The sequence below is a fragment of the Petromyzon marinus genome, chromosome 36 (assembly GCF_048934315.1).
Source record: "Petromyzon marinus isolate PM22_M1 ecotype Great Lakes invasive population chromosome 36, UKy_Petmar_22M1.pri1.0, whole genome shotgun sequence".
NCBI lineage: Eukaryota > Metazoa > Chordata > Hyperoartia > Petromyzontiformes > Petromyzontidae > Petromyzon > Petromyzon marinus.
In genome coordinates this window covers 2,204,853-2,226,559 of record NC_133702.1, presented here as the reverse complement: position 1 = coordinate 2,226,559, position 21,707 = coordinate 2,204,853, and the positions used below count along the sequence as shown (strand labels likewise).

The window sequence follows — 21,707 nt, the reverse complement described above, 5'->3', positions numbered from 1 at the left end:
AATCGGGGGTCAATAAACGGAGTACCACTTTAAAGGGAAGGCTGTAGTCGGATCATAATTTGGGTAAACTGCCATCATAAGAATTCCCAAAACCAGCCGAGGGCCATGGACATAGATGATCGCCAAGCCAACGGCCACACGAGCGCGTGGACACACGTCCACTTAACGCGCGCGCGCAAGCGCACAATAGTCGTAACTACGGCATCGGGTGACAATTCACGATGTTTTGTTGTCTTTGGGGTTTTCTCTCTCTCTCTCCTTTCCACAGGAGGAGAGTGGTTGAGGGCAAAATGCGCCTGCTCGTGTGAAGGACGCCCGCGAGGGGGTGTCCCGCAGCGCGAGAGAGCCTCGTGACACCACGTGACGCAAGAGCCGGTCATCGTGACGGAGCCCCCACCCCTCCTTGAGGGGCGACCTGAAAGTTGGCGCACCTGCAGCTTAGCCCTGTCAGCAGACACAATACGGTGAAAGGGAGGAGGCATGGCTCTCTCTCTCTCTCGTTGAGCGAAGAGCACGGCGAAGCTCGTGACAAGCATTTGAGAGGCCAGTGCTTGTTTTATTTAATTCGCACGCTGTTGTAATGCTCGCTTGGAAATGATACATCGAGGCTCTGTGGTTTTCTCAACGATACTGTGTACGAATTATAGAATGCGGTCACATTATTGTAATACAAAAACAGTATGTATATAGTTGGTGATGCTGCGTTGGCAATGGTGGTGCACAAGCACAAATAACAAACAAACTAAAACTCTACACGCTCGAAAATAACACTGTGGTCTTAAAATGAAGATATATATATGTGACGTTTCGTAGATCATAGCACATAGAGGCCAGAGAGATATAGTGGATGATACGAGAGATAGAGTGTACGATAACAGAGAAAGAATGGATAATAAGGGTTGGTAGACGCACTTTACACCGTAGAGGCTGATGGGAATAAACATATTTTAAATGTTTCCCGATGAACGTTAACAACCGCTTAAAAGCACGTGGACCGAAACGTTGGACACCGTGCCAAGCAACGCGCGGCACAACCCGGAGAGCTGTCCAGCACCTACGCAGTGGTGCACCGTGCTCATTGGATCGTGAAGACACCGACTTTAACCCGTTTGGGAGAAGTATTTTTTGTCGCACTTGATATTTTAACTCATGACCACGAGGTGATGGCATTAATCTCAAACACGGCCTCGATCCCCTCTATTTCACCTCGCACTTTCCACGCCTCCCAGGAAACCGTGGGACTCCTGCAGCTCCAGAAACCCCGAGACTGCAGGAGATGGTGGACCACCGCACCGCACAAAAACGAGGAAAGGTGCCATAACCCTGGCTTGCCAGGATAAGGGAGTACAGCAAGTGGCCTAATCACCATCTGTTTCTGTCTGTGTGGGGATAAAGCGTTGCCCCCTCGCGCAAGGTGTGGGTTTTCTCCCGGTGCTCCGCTGTTTTCTCCCCAATTACATATCAAACAAACTCATCATTGATAGGGGCTGAAGATATCTTAAAATTAAGCCCCAATGGAGCAGAACCCTCCTGAAAAGAGTCGCTTTCCTGGAATAATAAGTCATTATTATTATCGTACTAAAACTTGATGCAAGCGATGAGCCACTGATGTGATTAAATAAACATCCTTGGAGTGACGCTGCTGGTATTGAAAGCGGTTGTTGACTGCGAGAAGTCTTTTTGAAGTCAACTCGACCGACCTTTGTGAGTAATGATGCTTTTATTTTATTTTTTTCCCAAAGAGTAAAGTTGTTTTTATTTCACTACAAAGCACACCTTGACCAGTGTTCGACACTAACCGACAATTAGGACACGTAGAGTCTGTACCCATCGAAAGGATTCATCAGCATGCTTTAGCCAGGCACGGAAACTCATACAGATAGGTGTGCATGAATCAGAATATGTATCTACCATGGAGGAATCGATGAGCTATGAAGATCTTTTTTCACAGATGTTCAGATATCCAATCGATATATGTGCAGTGGTGCTGACCACCCACACCCTCGTGTGGAGTGCTGGCCTGCATTGGTGCTCGCTGACAGCACTTGCCCCTTTAGTCTATGAATGGCGATACGGAGTAGTTTTGTATTTGTCTTTTGCAGCGTTTGTGACCGTAGGGAGCGGTTCTGAAAATTGTCCATACACTTTGATTTGAAGCTTTCGTGACTGCAGGGATTCATTTTCTTGGTTCTTTCGGTAAAGTCACGTAGAAGGGAAACAATAAAATAATAAAAAATATCAAACAATAACATTCTCACACAAGCAATTATCATCAGGTGTGTTTTTTTACACCTGATGATGATTGCTTGTGTTGCAGTCGAAACGTCGTGAGAATTTTATTGTTTTATATTTTTATTATTTTATTGTTTCCCTTCTACGTGACTTTACCGAAAGAACCAAGAATATGTCCATACACTGTGGACTATGGACGAGTTTCGGATTACAACATCGCGGATTTTAGACCTTTAAGAATAATTTCAGATCATTTTCGTCCTTTTGGAACATGTCCATTGCGTACTGATGTAACATTTGCCCGTGCTCACATTCGTGACGTCACCTGGCACGATTTGTGACGTGGTCAAGGAACGGAACGTTCTTTCAAATGTTTCTTGCCGTTGGTTTTCACACCTGATGATGACCGTTTGTGTTATGGTCGAAACGTCGTGAGAATTTTGATTGTTTTATATATATAATTATTTGATTGTTTCCCTTCAACGTGACTTTACCGAAAGAGCTAAGAAAATGAATTACTGCAGTCACGAAAGCTTTAAATGAAAATTTGAACGGAACGTTGTGACGTAACTTCCGTGCTTTGATTCATTCCGAATTAAATATTTTTAGATCATCCGAAATTTCGTATTTTAAATTAAAGCAAAAAATGTTTTCAACCAGGTAAGGCCCACTGAGGTATATATAACTATTTTTCATAAGCAACCTGGCCATCACAACTGATAGCTCAACGAAGTGGCTCATCATGTGGAAATCTCTTGCAGAAGCCAAATACTCTAAACGCATGTTTCTCAGTGTGCAGGAAAAACCGAAGGATCCGGAGAAAAATCCACTCACCACTGAGAGAGACATGAAAACTACACATATACAGCCATCAGGGTAGGGATCGAACCCACGACCTCCTGTATACCGGGCGAGATAGTTAACATCTCGCCACCGTGGCAACCTCTTGGCCCCATGTTTCAGATTCACCAGAATCTAAACATCGTGGGCACATTGCTACGAGCGACCTGGATTCAGTGTCCAGCCATGTCTGACACCAGTGGCCCATAGTACCTGAAACTGTCCTGGGCTTCCCCTAAGTCATCTTAGCATGAAACAACTATCTGGGGCAGTGTGCCAACATCATCCCATTGGGGACAAAGGTGACTGGGTATCATCGTCAGCCATGACCAATCTCATGTTGGAGGCCCCCAACCAAGCCAGCGCCATCTGTCACGTGCATGCAATTTTAAAAATCTATCTAACACCTGCCCACGCGCTGATTTCATCACTCCGTCTCCAGCGGTGGACGTAAATCTCAAGCGCGTCCTCCCCCCACCCCTTGGCTGTCACTCCTTCATCGTACTCGATCACGAGCCATCGTACCTTGAGCCAAGTGTCCTGCCCCCGCCCACTTCTTTTGAATAATCAAAATTTATTCTCTGAACCGCACTTGTTCTCAAAACCACGTGATCCTCTTTACCTTTCTCTCAGTGCAATACCAAGCATTAATCGCACCGCGCTTCTTTGCACAATTTTTGATTTTAGTACTATTCTATTCGTCATTGTTCATGTTTACGATCCATGTCAGCACCACGAATGGCTACACCGCAGTTGACCGACAGGTCGCGTGAGGTGGAGTAAAGTGTGAGTAATGTCATCTCTTCCGAGACATCTGGTCAGCGTGGAGGAGTAGGTCAAATACCCTTCAGAGGGGCTCTCTCTCGAGCTCCCTCTCGTGGAGAACCTTCTGCCAGCAAGGGCAATTGCAGGGCTGTACCTTTAGCCTCCCGTTGTACTACCGAGGAAGGGGGATAATATTGTCGAGTCAGGGAATGGGCAAGTGCCGAGACATTGCGGGACTGTGTAGCGGAGCTGCAGCTAAGGTCACTGCGGATTCTGATCCATATTCAGTGCCTTGTCATCCGAGAACATTGCGCAATTATTTAACCTGACAACCGCGTCGCCGTCGCGGAGGAGGAGCAAGGCGCACGGTCCAAGCGGATGGCGGAGGATGGATGGGATGTTGGTGTGGGAGTTTAGAAGACAAACAGATATCTACATGGGAAAACAACAGTGTTCATTGAAGAATACCCAAAGTCAAATTCGGAATCTGTATTTTAGACTGGAGGCATCCGATGAGCTATGAAGCTCTCTCTTCACAGATATCCAGTAGGGGCGGGTCAGAAAGTTAGAACAACGACAACGCAAAAACCGATAGGCGTGCAGAGTATAGGGAAGGTAAGCAAGTCACTAAACTAAACAACTAAAACGTTTATTTGTGCAAAATTACCTCCCTGTACAGGCGGAGCATTGCGACAAAGTTCATCTCTGCTGACGGTCCGAAGCCATCGGAGGAGATTCCACATTCCCAAAGCGTGGACCAAGCTCTGCATACGATGGCGATGGACTGCTCTAATCGCAGTGTCACCTGGCCAGGTCGACGTACAAGGGGTATAGAAAGATAAAAGTGGCTCCCTGCAATGTCTTGCTCACGTCACTGCTGGCGGAAGAGCTTCGACTCGAGGGGGCTCTGCAGAGCGCCGTCAGCACGAGGGAGATCCCTGCGAAGGGTATTTGAGGGCGTCTCGCTTCCGAGATCGGATGACGTTGGGGTACATTGATTCTGGATGATGCTCTCAAAGAACAGACACGAGAAAAGAACAGATTGATATTAATTATTCTTATCATCAGCCATGATCAATCCACTGCTGGATGAATACCTCTCCGAGACACCATCAGGTCTGGCGATCTTGCACTGTAACAATCCACCCTGCGCTCGAACTGAACACATCACTCCATCTCGTCGGCTGATGTCCTCTCCGACGCTTTCACGCCGCTCGGCTGCCACTCGGTTATTATTCTTGGCCGTGGTCCACCATCCCCTCCAGCGATGTGTCCTGCCCAAGCCCACCTTCGTAATAGTTTGGATAGTGTCATTAGCCTCTGCACGATCCTGACCAACGTGTTCTTCTTTAAGTCTCTCGGTGTAATCCCAAGCGTGCGTTTCCCCACGCGCATCTGCGCACTCTGCCGACGTCGTTCTGCCGTTTTCGTTCGTGGCCGCGTCTCTGGTCCATTCAGTCGGAGCACGGAGTGCGCACAGGCTACGCAGCTTTCTTCCTGAGGCACACTGGCGGGTTCCTTTGAATCATACCTTCGAAGGAAGTCTATCGGTGCTTCGCATCATCGTCGTCATTATTATTATTACTACTACATGTCCAAGAGCGCAAGGTGAGTCCCTCCACAGTCAATACACGGAATTCTTTCGTCGGAGTCCAATTTTAGATGGCAGGGAGCGATTCGCAACGGTGGTTGCCCCTTTGAAACGTTAAAATTAAATCCCTGCGTGGCAGCGCGTCGCTCGCTCGCTCGCTCAAGGAACGGTATTGAGCTATGCAGAGGGGGGGAAACTGCACGATCTCTCCATCACGCTATAGGGAAAGCATCACCGCCGCTTAATGAACTAAGCAGTAACCCGAAGAACAAGCAGAAAATCAGTATAAGACCCAAGTTGAGAATATTTCCTGTATCGGACGCCACGGTGGTTAGAGCTATTGAGCCGGGGAGAACTTGGACAATTTGTAAAACGGGAAACAAAATAAATTAAAAACGGGCTTTCTGAAGAAGAAAAAAATAAGCCCTGCAATCATTGGATTGTTAAAATTAGAAGGTAAGGAGAATGTATCAAAGAATGATTTCCGTAATACATCAAAGTGGACTTGTAATGATCAGGTTGAGTGCCTTCACTGGCTGCGGTCCTGTCTGCAGAAATGCCAGAACGGAATAAGGTCAGGAAAGTGAAACAACTGAAGAGGGAAACAATGAAGCGATCAGTGATGATTCAAAATAACAACAAATGAGTGGCACATTGATACCAGCATGAACGGCAAAAACACAAAGGGAAATGCTCACCGCTTCACAGAATTTACTGACTAGGTGATGGTCATTTTACTAACCTGGACATGTTGATGATGATTACTATGAATATAAGGAAAGTGTATATTACGTAAAAAAAACCTCAAACATTTAAATTAATATTTCCAATTAAATATCCAAGCATTGCTGCATGAAGTTCAATTCAGTGTGGCGAATGAGGGAGTGGTGTGGCCAGCGCCATCCGCCTTTGTCTTACCAGTGCTAATGATTACACACCGCACCAGGCACTGATTTAAGGCTGAGTCGACCTAGGGGGGGGGGGGCAGGGATCTGTTCAGATATTGGCCACCAACATACTGTAGGTGGTGAGAGCGAAATTCAAACTCAGGTTGCAGGCCTCGTAGCGCCGTGCGGTGACCGCTGCACCGCCGCTCCCACAACCACACACACGACCACCACTACAACAACCGCCATTCGCCACTAAGTGGCGGCGACATCACCACGACGCTTGTGCCAGGCTATGTGCACGTTGATGCCACGTGAAGTGTCGAACGCCCGCTGGCAGGAGGTCACGGGGCAGACCCAGGTGCCACGGGTCGACTGATTGAGATGACTGGCCGATGCACCACCTGTGCCCCCTACTGTGCCAACCTGCTGTGCTTTAGCCACCCGGCGCTCCGCTCGTTGTTGTGAGCGTCGCTCCTCCCCCCTCCGTTGTTGCTGGAGGGCGACTGCCTCCAACTGCCCAGCAGCGTCCTTCACGAGCCTCCTCCACAGCGGCCGATCTTGACACCGCTGGTACCAGTCATCGGCAAGTCCACTCAGCTCCACATCCTCCTGTGCCACATCACTCCATCTCTTCTCTAGCCCGTGCCGCGCCCGTTTAGCCCCCTCGATCCGGCCGAACAAAAGCTATTTCGGCATGCGTTGGCTGGGCATGCGGGCTACATTACCCAGCCTTGCCTGCTGGAGAAGCCCACCGATGGGACCCTGCCCAGATCTTTCAAGGATTTGTGAGCTCCTCACACAATACAGCCTGATTAAACCCAGGATGGATCGTAGTCAGGCCAGCCTAAATGTTTCTATCTGGCGAAGATGTTCCATTAGGGGGGGTCCACATTTTGCAAGCCTAGAGAACAGAGGGAATGACTTTGGCCGAGAAGACGTGAAGCTTCGTGCGGAGCGACAGACCAGGTAGCTTCCACACAGCGTTACGGAATCGATGAAAAGATAATGCCGCTCGACTGATTCGCAGTAAGACCTCTGCTGTAAAACCTGAGCCGGTCATGAGCAGACTGCCCAGGCATGAAAAACTCTCCACTCTCTGCACAACTGCCCTATCAGCAATTGGGAGTTGTGGGGGTGGAGTGTCCGATGGTACAAAATACCCAGGCAGGTGGTTAGTTTTGGTGGGGCTGATGGTAAGGCTCCACCTCTTAGTTGCAAGCTCCAGGTTCAGCAGCAGTGCCTCCAACTCCTTCTCTTAGTGAGCAGCAATTACCAGATCATCGGCATACACAACATGGTTGAGCAATAGGGAGCCATCCCTTGACCGCACCCGGGCATCGATTAGCCTCCCATTGTATTTGTACCACAACCACAACAACAACCGCCATTCTCCACTAAGTGGCGGTGATGTCACTACGATGCTTGTGCCAAGCCATGTGCACCTTGAGGCCACGTGAAGTGTCGAACGCCCGCGAGCAGGAGGTCACGGGGCAGACCCAAGTGCCACGGGTCGACTGACTAAGATGACTGAGATGACTGGCTGATGCACCACCTGTGCCCCCTACTGTGCCAATCTGCTGTGCTTTAGCCACCCGGCGCTCCGCTCGTTGTTGTGAGCGTCGCTCCTCTGCCCTCCGTTGTTGTTGGAGGGCGACTACCTCCAACTGCCCAGTAGCGTCCTTCACGAGCCTCCTCCACAGAGGCCGATCTTGACACCGCTGGTACCAGTCATCGGCAAGTCCACTCAGCTCCACGTCCTCCTGTACCACATCACTCCATCTCTTCTCTAGCCCGTACCGCGCCCGTTTAGCCCCCTCGATCCGGCCGAACAAAAGCTGTTTCGGCATGCGGTGGCTGGGCATGCGGGCTACATGACCCAGCCAATGCAGCCTTGCCTGCCGGAGGAGCTCACCGATGGGACCTTGCCCAGATCTTTCAAAGATTTGTGAGCTCCTCACACAATCCAGCCTGGTTAAACCCAGGATGGATCGTAGGCAGGCTAGCCTAAATGTTTCTAACCGGCGAAGATGTTCCATTAGGGGGGTCCACGTTTCGCAAGCGTAGAGAAGGGAGGGAATGACCGTGGCCGAGAAGACCTGAAGCTTAGTGCGGAGCGACAGACCAGGTAGCTTCCACACAGCGTTACGCAACCGATGAAAATATATTGCCGCTCGACTGATTCGGAGTGAGACCTCTGCTGTTAAACTGGAGCCGGTCATAAGCACACTGCCCAGGTATGGGAAACTCTCCACTCTCTCCACAACTGCCCCATCACCGATTGGGAGTTGTGGGGGTGGAGTGTCCGATGGCACAAAATACCCAGGCAGGTGCTTAGTTTTGGTGGGGCTGATGGTAAGGCCCCATCTCTTAGTGGCACGCTCCAGTCTCAGCAGCAGCGTTTCCAACTCCTCCTCTGAATGAGCAGCTATTACCAAATCATCGGCATACATAACGTGGTTGAGCAAAAGGGAGCCATCCCTTGACCGCACCCGAGCATCGATTAGCCTCCCATTGTATTTTTACCCCAACCACACACACAACCACACACACAACCACACACACAACCTCACACATACACGCATGGGCACCCTTAACGTCACCAGTTTAGCACTGCTGCACCACAGCACCGCTAAATGTCACCGTGTAGAGTCCACCGCTGGGTAGGGGCTATATAAAATAAATCGACTCAGCCTTTGTGTACCGCTGTGACACGTCTGAGATGATATATATATAGCTCAATGCAGTCACAGGGAGAGAAAGGGAGAATAAAAATCTGGAAGGTCATAAACCGAACATGAAATAATCTGCGTGTCAGGATTTTCGTAATGCCACCCTAAGCAAGGAAAACCATTCCTTTTTTACAGACATCACAAATATATTAATTTGCATTCAGACGATTTGCATGTAGCCACTAACGGGCTTTGGAGGTACGATCTGTTCTAAGTGCGGGCAGCAATCAAACCGTGTAATTATAAAATGCTATTTACAGAAATTTGGATCGGGATTCGCACACGCACAGCACCATCTGCATTGCACGGACCCCTTTGACACGTGGCCTATGCGCGCACGTGCGCGGAATTCTAAACAGTTGACAGTCTGAGCGAAATGATGGGCACAGTCTGAGGAACGTGGGCTGCTCGCTGTTGCCCTATAGCAACATCCTCGCTGCGGGTCCACTCAGATACACCTCTGGCAAACAAAGAAACAGTTCTCCCTCGCCACGATCGTATCCGACAAACAAGAGACACACGCACACACACAGAGTGTCTGTGACGGTGAACGCTTTGATGGTACCGTTCACTGCATTCATGTCTAGGTACTGTCTCCCCCTGAACGTATCGGTGTGTTTCCGTGTGTATACACAGAATGTGCATGTGGGGAGCCGCAGGGTAGTAGTGGTTAACGCACTGCACTATGAACCTGGTGCCCCGATTTAGAGTTCTGGCTAACATCAGTGGTGATTATCTGCAACTGGTCCTGGGACTCCCCTGAGTCCACTCGGCCTCAAATTAGTAATTTAAGCGGTGTGTAAATGTCAGCGCTGCGGAGACAAAGACATCCGGGCAAGATACTGGCCACACTATCCCCTTGTGCGCTGCGTTCGCCTTAGTATATTCTAACGGTGGATGTTGGCTATACGGGAGATCATGTTTTCGTGTATGTTAGTGGTTTAACCATTCACATACTGAAATCAATTTCCACAATTTGATTCGAGGATTGATTTTTTAATGTGGTCAATTGTAGTGCCTCTGGTAGCAGCATGAGTGACATGGACCTATTTACTACGATATTTACCCAAGAATGTCAGTATAATGCACGTGACGTCATTCCACGTCGACCAGCCCCCCTCATTAATAATCATGAACAGATGAACAGGTTACGTCCTCCACATGGACCCGCCCCTCATTAATAATCATGAGTGGGTGACGTCACTCCACATTGAACAGCCCCTCTCATTAATATTCATGAAGGTGACGTCCTCCAAATGGACACCCTCATTAATAATAATTAGCGGGTGACGTCACTCCACATGGAGGGGCGAGGCGCCTCCTCCCCCCTCCTCGGCGTCAACTGACAACCCTCACTACAAAGGCAGAACCCTCACGTCACGTGATCTCCGTAACGCTGTTGAGATTTCGAAGTAAAAAGGACGTCATGATGAACAAGGGATTATAACCTTGAAATGAAATAGGTCTGTGTCACCGCACCCTTTCAAATTGCACACAAATGGATGCAATGAATATCACGTCGCGGTCTGATTTTCGCTTGCAAGTTTCAGATTTACTGAAATACACCCGTCCTTGGACGGGCAAAAGGCGAGTTACATACAATATATAGCAACCAAAAAAACGTCGATTCTTGCAAGTTTGATTCGAAGCGTGTGTCATAAACATAACAATTAATATTTAATCGACTACTCATTTGCAGGGCATGCCAAAGCACATATGTTTGGCCTCCATTTGGTCTAGCCTGGCACAAGCACGGTGGTGACTTCACTGCCATGGAGAACGGCAGTTTGTGTTGTGTCTGCAATAGCGATCCGCTGCATTGGATATCGTGGTGCTACAATTGTCAGCTAATCGAGTTACGTTTCTTACTTTGGACAACACAAGTGGGGACAGAACTCTGAAACTGTCACGGGCTTCCCTCTAGATCAACTCAGCCTCAAATGAGTACGCAATGTGACGTGTGAACGTCATCGCTGGCGAGACGACCCTGGATAGCGGCGGCCACAACACTCCCCCAGGTGTTGTGGCAACCCTAATGGGTGCTCTATAACAGCACATGTGCATCTACTCTGTAGGGTTAAACAAAAGATCATTGCCTTTGTGTGTTTCCGGGTGATGCATAATGCATATGCAATACCATAACGTGTCAACGAGCATAATGTATGAATGTCTGCAAGGTATTATGTCGTACTGTATATGCAGTGTCTACAAGTGCAGTACGTGGACATTGTGCGTAATATACCTAATGGACACGTCACCATTAATGATTGTATTCGTTGGCTGCTTCGTACGCACAATTTTAATGTGCTGTTAGAATGCCAGGAGTGTATTTAGTTTTCATGTGAACACGGCGTGTGTGTGTGTGTATGGATGGGTCAATGGAATCGCGAGAACAATGCCAAACGTGTTAGGAATGGCGATGTAATGTAAATAGGCTTTTATGGATCGCACAAAGCTGCCGTGAAATAAAATATTCACAAACTATAAATGGCCAAATAGAATGTTATACTCTTTTATATTTCAGACCTCAGATTCTGCATTGGTTAAACGATTAGAATATCTCTTTTGAGAATGTTACGTAAAAAAGATGTATATTTATTTTCTTAAATATTAAATACTCGTGGGTTTAATGGGAATTATAAAGATACAAAGTTCAATCTAACATGGAACACAACTAAGATGTATTTAAAAAAATAAATCTTCATAAAAACCACGAAAAATATATTGAAGGAATAAACAATGAAAATTACATGAACACCCAAAATCACAAATCTTAAAAATAAAACAACATTATTTGTTATTGTTTGTTCTTGTTTATCCAGGAAGGCCTCACAGAGTCTCACAACTCTCGCCCAAGAGGGATATAAAAGAGAATATAAAGATTCCAGAGAGGAAGGTGCCTGAGTCGGGAATCAAACATAACGGCCGTTCACCGATGACAAATCATCAAAAAATGAGACTAAGCAGGTATCAGCCTTCTTTGGTTCTTTCGGTAAAGTCACGTAGAATGAGAATAAAATAATAAATTGTTAAAATAAAGTAACACAATAAAATTCTCGCGACGTTTCGGCCACAACACAAGCGGCCTTCATCAGGTGAAGGGAGGAGACTGATGAAGGCCGCTTGTGTTGTGGCCGAAACGTCGTGAGAATTTTATTGTGTTATTTTATTTTATCAATTTTTGCAGAGTACTGTACAGGTTGCTTCAAAAAAAATGTTAACACGTATATGGGACTATCGTTTTTAATGGAAAAAGAACGGATCATGCACTGTAACGTGATAACAAATGTAATGTTAATAGCTTCAAAAAGTCAAAGAGTCTCTCCACTTGTTCGCCATCGTTGTCAACACGTGGCCTGGAATCTTCTCCAGGTGGTGTCCAGAGCCCGGAGGCAGCAGTACATGTCACGTGGTATTGTTGCAAAAGTCTCAGAAGTGTTAACGTGTCTTTTTTAAAGCACCCTGTACTCTAGACACGGTGCTGCGAGGTGACCAGGAGATGGGGAGCGTTGAGCTTTAACCCTCTTGATAAGCGTGGATTTTCTTCGCGTTCTCCAGTTTTGTTTCACAAGCCCCAACACCTCCGATTAGCACGGTTGGCTACGTACGGTAGCGAAAGAAGTTCAACTTAGGAGCCGTCCATAAATGACGTCACGCACCTAGGGGAAGGGGGGTCAGACATTTGTGACGATGTGTGACGAGGGGGGGGGGGGGGTGAGAAATGTGACGTCACATCAAAATGCGCAACTTTGAATAAATATGGACAACACGTTCTACTTAAATAGACTTTTAAATAAATCTTTTCTCCTACAACATCAGAGTGCAGCGCCACATTAAATACGCACTACAATGACAATAGTTTAAAGCGATTTGAAGCATGTTTTATTTGGGGGGGGGAGGGGGGCAGAGCTTTGTGACGTCATATTTGAGGAGGGGTCTGATTTTTTGTGACGCCGTGTGACGGGGGAGGGGGGTCAACAATCGTCCAAAATCGCGTGACGTCATTTATGGACGGCCCCTTACACATGTACCTACAAACCCGTGCCATTCTTACTGTGAGGCATGAGCGTTATACACCAGTGCGCCACCCTGCCATAAATGGTTAATTTAATCAAACGGTTAATGTAATCTGGCACGTAATCAAGATTGCACATGCAAGCATTTATGTAACAGATATCGTGCACAATTACTGTACAGTATGTTACTATGCAGTCCAGAGGTCGCCGATTTGTTCTGCCATTGGTGCAAGTTTCCTGAATCCCATCCCTGCCTGTGTCCACCCAGAAGTCGAAGTGGCGATGAAATATAGAAAACGGTTTCGCCCTGCGATGGCTCCCACGCCACTGCCTGACCGTAGGGCCTCCACCAAAGTGAACTCCCGAGGCGATTTGGTCTTCTCTTCCGTGTTGACGAGACATGTTGGAAGAGGTATGAGCACCCCCAACACTTTACATCACCACGCGCAACCTGCTGATTTACTACGGTTTTTTTTCCTTCAATATTTTACATTCCTACACAACTAGCAGGAGTGGTGGGGGGGGGTGGGGAGATGGCGGGTGGGGGGGGCAGGAGAAGTAATCTTTGTTGGTGTATGGGAGGAGGGGGTTGGAAATAGATTCCAAATTGTTAATTATAAAAAAAAGAACACTTCACCCCACTGTTTATTGCCTCGTCATACACAAGGTTAGCCGGCGCCTATATTATCCTGCCCAATATCTCATTAAGTGGCCCAAACAACTATTGTTTTATGGACACGCATTCCTCTAAATCATTGCACTGCATCACGTGAACTTGTGCAGTGACGGCTGCTGGCCACGTTCCAAAACATGCACAGACACCCATCTGAGTGTTCACCTGTGCCCGCAGTGGCTCGCCAAATGAAGGGTAAATGCTCCAATGGCAAGCCCACATTGCCGATTCACTCCGACTTTCCACATCCAGGCTCAAGACTTTAACTCCTTTCATCTGCCTACGACTGGCATTTTTAATTCGCACCGCTGCTCCGCTGTGATCTCCTCTTATTGTCTACCCCGTCACTTCCTCCTACCTCTCACACCCTCCCCTCTCTGAATAACGGAGGAATAATAAAAAAAAAACCTCCTCTTCTTTAATGAACCACGTCTCTGGATCGTATATGTGTCGTAGCAGGTAAGCGCGCACCGACGAAAAACGTCCTTCGTTAGACACATTGGATACCATAAGTAGATTGAAAAGTAGTACCTGCACATGACCTTGTTTCAAAAACACCTTCATTTAACTCCCCACCTCCGCCCCACAATCGCAAATAATAATTTAAGATATTTCTCACAGCACGTTCAAGGAGTCTACAATGCCGATGGGATCCTCAGAGACAAATGCGGTCAGGTGTGGTGCTGGCCACAACACCCTCTGTGTGCGCGGTTGCGGCCTTATTAGGGTGTTTGGTAACAGCACTTGCCCCAACAGGCTGAAGAGCCTTTGCGGGAGATCTTTTGTCTTTGTGCATGCGTGCACACGTGTGTGTGTGCTTGAAAATTCATGCCCGCTGATGATATTCAATCTAGCTCCGCTCATTATTATTCTATGCGGATACCTCCCCGTTGCATATCGGAGGGAGCTGGCATGCACCATTACAACCCCGACGCTTGCCGCCTCTGCGCAAATGATGCAGAAGCAAGGGGAGACCCGGAATAACAACTTGGACCTCTGCACTGTACACATTGCGTGTCATACGCATGGTGCGTCATGCACATTGCCTTTCTCGGAGCCTGCATGTTGTAGTCCGTCATCCAATGAAAATGCTAAATATAACAACAACCAGTTTACTTATTTGCATAGTTATTCATGAAGCCTTGTGTGATAGCGGATTGAAATTGTAATACATTTGCATGGACCCCAAGGCAATTGTCTGAGGATCCCAAGGGCATCGTAGACTCCTCGAAAGTGATGTGAGACATACCTTAGATTATTTGCGGTAGTGTGGTGTGGTGGAGGAATAAATGAAGGTGTTTGAAACACGGAGGTAATCTTTCCGCTCCGATGTGTCTCACGAAGGACGTTTTTTTTAAATCAGTGCGTACTTAACTGCTACAACATATGGGTCAGGAACGCGGTAAACGTCAACAACAAATATCGAACAATATCTTAAAGCAGCAGGGGTACATGCACGCTGCATGGAAAAAGAGTCGGTAACTAAAACGGTTACCGGTTTTCCGCATACATATTTCTGACGAGATGTGAACTCCCTCACCCAGTATACAGGTTGTCGGTTCGATCGTGCCCCTGCCTCCTATATATTTGGAGTTTTCATGTTCTCCCCGTGGTTGCGTGGAGTTTACTCCGGTTCCTCCGGTTTTCCCCTCCACATTTGTAGGGGTGTTGCGGGAAGATTACACACAGTCACACCATGGTGGCTACAACCACGTCCGCTATAGCGCCGCCCTCAGTGGTGTATGGGTATAAAGGGCGGGGAGCCAGAGAGCTCGGGGCAGTGTGTTGGGCCCAAGAATGAAGAACCAGTGAAGAAGGAAGGCCGGCGAGATAGACCCTGGGACTTCCCTGACCGCTGTCCTTTTGAGGGCCGGCAGGGTAAGCCGGAGCCCTTTTAAGGGTCGGTCTGGTTGGTGGGGTGCCGTGATCTGTGCTTGACCAGGGCCAGGTCAGATAGCCTCCTCTAGCGCCTGTATAGCGGAGGAACTGGGAGCACAGGAATTAGGCTTAGATAGCCTAGGGGGTGTCCCAGCGTGTATACGGGTGAAGGGGCCGTTACCCCTTTCAGTGTAACCCTTGTTAAGCTTGAATAAACCGTGCTGCCTCTACTCCACCGTCTCCGTGTCCCGTGAACCCACTACACATTTATCAACGTAGGTTCAGAGTATTTAGCTGCTCTAAATGTCCACGTGATAAGCCACGTCGTTGAGCTATCATTTGTGGCCAGGTTGCTGCCGAAAAAGAGCCACATCGCTCAGGGGACATTACCTGGTAAAATAAAATAAATAAATTGCTTCATAGCTCATCGGATTTGTTGAGGATAAATACAGATTCTGATAGATATGTTTAGAGGTTGACGATCCAATTCCATCTGCTGGCGCGGCAGTTGAAACACTGGGCAAGTTTATTAGCACCTCCACCCCACTCCCAGCCTCTGTCCACCCAGGCCTGTACATTGGCACACCGATAAGTCGATCGCCAGGTCACAATTGGTGGTGTAAAGTGTGGCCATTCTCTGCTCGCCTCTTCCAACAACACATTTCGTCAGCATGGAAGAGTAGGCCGAATACTCTCTTGAGCCCCTTCAAATGGATGCCCTTCTGCCAGCATTTGGTGTGGCCAATTGCACGTTTACTGTACGAGTTGGCACAGTAATTGGTAAATAAGCAGAGAGGCAGAGTTGCTGTAAGTAGGCAGGCAGACAGGCAGTAGGCATTTCTGCTCCAGCCTTACCAGTATACCGTAGACTGGAATTCACAAGTGCACGCACAGCGTAGTACACGTGGCCAGAAACACCTTCTAATGATGAAGCTCAAAGCAATGAAACGCAGGCTGGGGACAAAACTAAAAAAGAGGCTACTGCTGATACTGCGGCTCCTGCTGCTACTGCTGCGGCTGCTGCGGCTGCATGCTGCTGCTGTTGCTACTGCGGCTGCCGCGGCTGCTCCTGCTGCGGCTGCTGCTGCGGCTCGAAGGAGTCGGGTCGGCAGAGGCGCTTGATGAGGACATTTGAGAGGCCTTTTCTGTTTCATCCCGTATGGACTCGCCGCACGCCTGTTGCAACCATGATGTGGCTTCGACATATCCAGCACCGAGTGGGGCCGTCGGTATAGAGGGGGGGTGGAGTTAAAAAATAGTCCAGCTGCTACTCATCGCGGAAACGATGCGAGGTTGTTGTTTTTTCTATTGGTATTTTATTTCATCTCTGTGCTCATGCTTGAAGCAGGGAAGAGAAGTGATGGGTGCCATGATGTTGGGCCGGTAGAATGGAGTTGGTTTGTGGAAGCGACTGCCTAAGAAATGATGCCAACATCTGTCTATCTGTAACACGTCACCCCGCGGTGAAAGCGTTCTCCTGTGCAAATCACTTGCATTCAATTAGACACACGGGTAAAGTCAGACGCAGTGGCGGATTAAGCTAGTGCGGGGCCTGTAGAATATGTTATAAAGGGGCCCTAAATAAAAAAAAACCCGTTAATATTAAAACATTTTTTTACTTGCACAGTAAAGTAATTGTGTTTTTTCATTTGCTATACAGCGAGATAATACGCCATATCGCTAACCTTAAACACCCAGTCTACATAAAAGTTAAAGGCAGTCTAGCAATATAGTAATAGAGCAAGTGCAGAATCACTGAACCGGAATTAATAGCTTGAAATCATTTATCGCGGGGCCCTTGAAAGTGCGGGGCCCGTAGCTACATATGTAGCTACTTATGCTACTCAGATAATCCGGCACTGGTCATACCCCCCCCCCCGTCCTCTTGAAAAAAACAATACAATGAAGAAAGGCACGGCAGTGCGTCTGCGTAGATTCTGTAACTGTGTCCGACTTGCGTGTAACCCCAGAAGTGCTTAATAACATTGCAAGCCGCGCAACGAGATGACATCAGCTGCATTGACGGCATTGGAAGATTGCACACCCTGGCGTGCGATATCATCGCCAATGGATAGAAAGGCAAATCCATTTAGCACTGGATGTTTTGTTTTATCGCCGAAGTTTTGGGCAGTCATTTGATCAATGTTGTCCAATGTTCTCGCGGGCGAGTTGCTAATGTCGGTACAACTTGATGGTAAAGTTTAGTTCACACTGGATCATCTTCAAAAGAGTTACCGTCACCCCGTGTTCACAGACGGATGGACAGAGATGATGCATTCACCCCGTTGATCGCTGAGTTGGAAAGCGTTAAACACAACCACTCCAGATTCCAATTTTAAGTCAAAGTTAACATTTGACCCGCTGCTTGAATGAGCTTCATGGTGGTGCTCAACGCCATTGGTGGTAATGGTCAAGTGTTGGGAATTCCACATTATTATGGTGGGAACAAGTCTGTCCTCGGCGATTGTGTGAAGCAATGCAGGTAAGGGGCGGTGGTCGCGTGGGATGACGAAGCGGTGCTGCTCTGCACGTGTGGATTCGCAATTACAAAAGCACGTCCTTATCGAGTGGATGTCGTTCACAGAACCCGTGAACTTGGCCACCCCGTTTGTCCCGCACGCTCTATTAGGGCTCTCTCTCCCGTCTGTCACATCTACTGGACTCTTACCTTGCAAATAAACAACGTCGATTGCTCAAGCCTGCCAATACATATCTTCAGCCTTCCACCACCGATGCACACCAGCCACACACTTCAATCCTCCTCTGCCTCATGTTGATAGGCACGCGGATTAAACACTACAGTCGTGATTAAACAAAAAGTATCATTCAAGTACAAACATTACATTGTAAACATTTTAGTGAATCCTCGTTAAGTGATTAAGTGTTAACTAAACGTCGTAGGTGTGAATGTATTCAAACGCGGGACTGTTTTCAATTACGCGAACGTTTTTAATTCACAAAAGCTGCGCTGTTAAAATATCAATGCTATATGGCGATCAGGGGTATGGCTTGTAGTTGCCGTACGACGAGAGCGAGGTCTTGACCACCGCTCGAGAGCGCACACCATCGCAATGCCAACGCACCGCGTCTCCCTCGCTCAAATGAGCACTCGTTTCTGCTGACGGCCCTGCACAAGCGGTGACAATGCCGCATTTCCATTGCTCATTAACAACAGATGACTTACCACTACAGCGGTACGAGTAATGTGATCGACCCTGCAGGGATGATGGGCTTTGAGTCGACCCCCGGTCAGGGATTTTACTCATGCCTTTGTCTGCTGTAGGTAGTGGCTTCTGACCAGGTAAAGGTTGTTATCCAGAGCGTTGTGCCTGAATACGCAATTCAAACACAAGGGTTCCATTTTGCTGGGGCAGATAGACAGCTCTAAATGGCTCCTGCTAACAAGATATGGCCCAAAGATTCATGCGCTGCTGAGCATTCGAGACCCAATGCATGTATAATTCTGCCAAAAGAGCAGATCACTAAGTCATACAGCTGAATGGGCATATTCCGTGTTACGATCAATAATCGTAACAGTGATGTATTCCTCTGGCATGGGTTACTATCAAAATGGGGAAAATCAATAAAGACTTACTTTCATTAAAAGAAAGGTCATAGATTAGCTTATAAATAATACCAATCTACTTAAAATATGATAAATTATGGGACTTGGGCTTTGATATTGACTGCACGGAATACAACGCAGGTGATTTAAATGTGATATGTATGTTATGTTGTACAGTAATGTACGAGTTCATGTGTATGTGAAGATCGTCTTTCAGTGCTAGGAGACTGAAAAATGGCTTACAATCAGAAATATGTCGGTTCAAATCTTAGTTCCGGATCAACTCAGGTTAAACAGGTACCACTTTCTGGGAGTTAATATCGTTTGTCCTCTGAAGAGAATGGCCCCATCATGGAAATATGCAATTAAAGCCATTGGTTTAGAGCTGCTAACGTAGAAGAGTTTTACCGCGTTGTTAAGTTTAACGTTAAGACAGCGACTCTGAACTGAACTGTTAAGCTACAATTCCAATTAAACAAGAGAACTGTATGCAACATGTATTTCTTGCTGCAAAACGAAGGTATTTCTACATGTGGCCTTTACACAGTAGAATCTGGATACAAGCGCAGCACTTGGGAGCACGGCCAGCTCTTTTTATATCCAACAGAGTGTGTCTGTATCAGATGTTACCATTTGCCTCCCCCCCACCTGGGTAATATACGCACGCGTTGCTTATAAGCGAACTGTGCTTACATTAGAACTGTGCTTATATTAGACGTGCTCATGTCCAGCGTCTACTGTTAAATGAGTATGAGGGACATGAGCTGTGTCCCTATATAATGTATTGTATATGTGGTATAGGTGCCCTGTCACTTAGCAACGCAGCCTCGAGGTGCATGTGCCGAGTCTGTTATGAGAAAGAGCTCAGGGCATTGCAACTCCCGCTTGCATTGTGCGGGGCATACAATAAATGATATGATACATAACAGAATAGTACATGAGGGAATAGTGCACCACAATAGTATATCACATATAGGATGCTTGGTATTCAGCATTTATTTCCAAAGCTCATCGAGGCATACACACGCGGGAATTATGAATCATGAGGTTCAGTGTTAGCATCAGAGAAATGGTTTCAAGGGTAGCGTAGCAGTGGGTGATCACGTGTGATAAATTATATTGTATCTGTGTAATACCGTATGATTATGTATATGTGTAATACTATATGTGTAATACAATATAATGATGTACATTTCTGGATATGGCCAAAATCGGTGTCAAGAGACATCTGAACCGGTTTCTGCTGACCAGCGTGATGAAGAACTTCACAATGTGGGAAAACCTTCATCCAGAATACAACTGGATAGATGTATCTATTGTTTAACATTTGAATGATAATTTCAACTTGTAATGTACAGCACAGTGTTAGCTCGCTCTCGGAAAGAGAGAGAACGACCCAGAGGCGCGAGAAGGAACCACGGACAAGCGGGCATGGAAGCTACGCAGCGAGATGGTGCCGACAATTGCCCAAGTTCTGCGGTCCTCTAAATATATTAAATAATTATCGGCCAATTAATGAGTGTTTACACATGGGAGGAAATCGGAGCGCACGGAGGAAGCTCATGCATGGCGAGGGGGGAGGGAACAACACGATCACGTGCGGAACAGCTGGAGTCCACATTTTTTGTTGTGCTGCCTTCTACTGGCCAGTCAGGGTATGACTCCTCAACGCCTACGGGAAATGATTGCAGGCGTGCGCCAACACCGCCTGGCTAAGTCATCTACAAAACATGCCACGGCGAGGAACGTTAATGAAATGCTAAATCGTGAAACATTATGCCGGTGAATGTGTATATGGGCTTTGTGTACGAAATCCCACAAATGGGTTTCCTTTCAGTAATCCCTTGCAGTCAGGGTCAAAGGTAAGCCCTAATTTCACGGATCTACCAATTAGTAAAATAGCATTGATTATAACATACGGCGGGGGCTGTCTCTACCCTGCAGTAAAAGTGGAGCTGTCATTAGGGAGCTGCATTAATTAAACTTGATAAGGGGCCCCTTTATTGGCCGTTTTAAGCTCGGGATAAGCGATAGACTTCCACTGCCCCTGATGCAATAATCTGGCTCAACCACCTCGAAGTAAAATGAGAGTTGTTGCTCTACATCTACATCAAAATGAGAGTTGTTGCTCTACATCTACATCAGCCGTAGCATGAAGAAGAAGAAGCAGAGCTCCAGGGTTCCCTCTCGAAAGGAGCCTGGGTGGCATCACAACAAACCACGAGACAATCTTGAAACCAAATCGCTTTGTACGCACTGACTCTGCACCGCTTTTCAACTCTGCCTTTGTTTTTTCGGACGAATGTGACGAGACTCACGCAAGCCTACGGGCAGCTGTCAAGGCAACTGTGAGTTTGTTTGCATATTGGAAAATAAAAAAATCAGTCAATTTCGCTCACTAGATACCGCACCTCTCTCAAAACTCCCTAATTGTTCCCAAGCTCACCACACGACCCCCTTAATCTCCCCCCTGATAACCACAACTACTGTTCCCTCTTCATATTCTCATGATATGGCTATCACTCATT

At 47.3% G+C, this 21,707-nt stretch overlaps 1 long non-coding RNA gene across 1 annotated transcript; it reads left to right on the top strand.

Annotated features, from left to right (window-relative positions):
- Window positions 1–3,593: 3,593 nt before the first annotated feature.
- Window positions 3,594–16,324, top strand: LOC116949416 (uncharacterized). Its single transcript, XR_004403903.2, has 4 exons — window positions 3,594–5,445; window positions 11,870–12,014; window positions 13,332–13,475; window positions 15,400–16,324. It is a non-coding gene; the product is annotated as an uncharacterized LOC116949416 (long non-coding RNA).
- The last annotated feature ends 5,383 nt before the right edge of the window (window positions 16,325–21,707 follow it).